Source organism: Eimeria tenella, genomic scaffold, assembly GCF_000499545.2.
Source record: "Eimeria tenella Houghton genomic scaffold, Eth_scaff2257, whole genome shotgun sequence".
Taxonomy (NCBI): domain Eukaryota; phylum Apicomplexa; class Conoidasida; order Eucoccidiorida; family Eimeriidae; genus Eimeria; species Eimeria tenella.
The window spans coordinates 4,807-5,036 of NW_013542113.1; the positions used below are offsets into that span (position 1 = coordinate 4,807).

A 230-nucleotide genomic window follows, 5' to 3' on the forward strand; every position below is an offset into this window, starting at 1 on the left:
CTCTTGCTGCAGCAGCAGCAGCAGCAGCAGCGCGGGTTGCTTCTTTCGCAGCGGAGCACGAGCGCTCGGCAGCAGCAACAGCTCCTGCAGCTGCCGCAGATGGTCCTGCTGCTGCTGGTGCTGCTGCTCGGACGCGCGCTGCAGCCCACTGGCTGCGCCGCTGCTGCACTGCAGCAGCAGCAGCAGCAGCAGAGCAGCTGCCTGCTGCCTTTGGGAAGCAAAAGAGCAGA

The 230-nt window shown here is 66.1% G+C and overlaps 1 protein-coding gene across 1 annotated transcript in view; it reads left to right on the forward strand.

Moving 5' to 3' along the window:
• The window catches only part of ETH_00039100 (uncharacterized protein), a gene marked incomplete at both ends in the record, with an annotated part of 3,794 nt that overhangs the window by 2,455 nt on the left and 1,109 nt on the right, over nucleotides 1-230 (forward strand). The window lies entirely within an intron of this gene.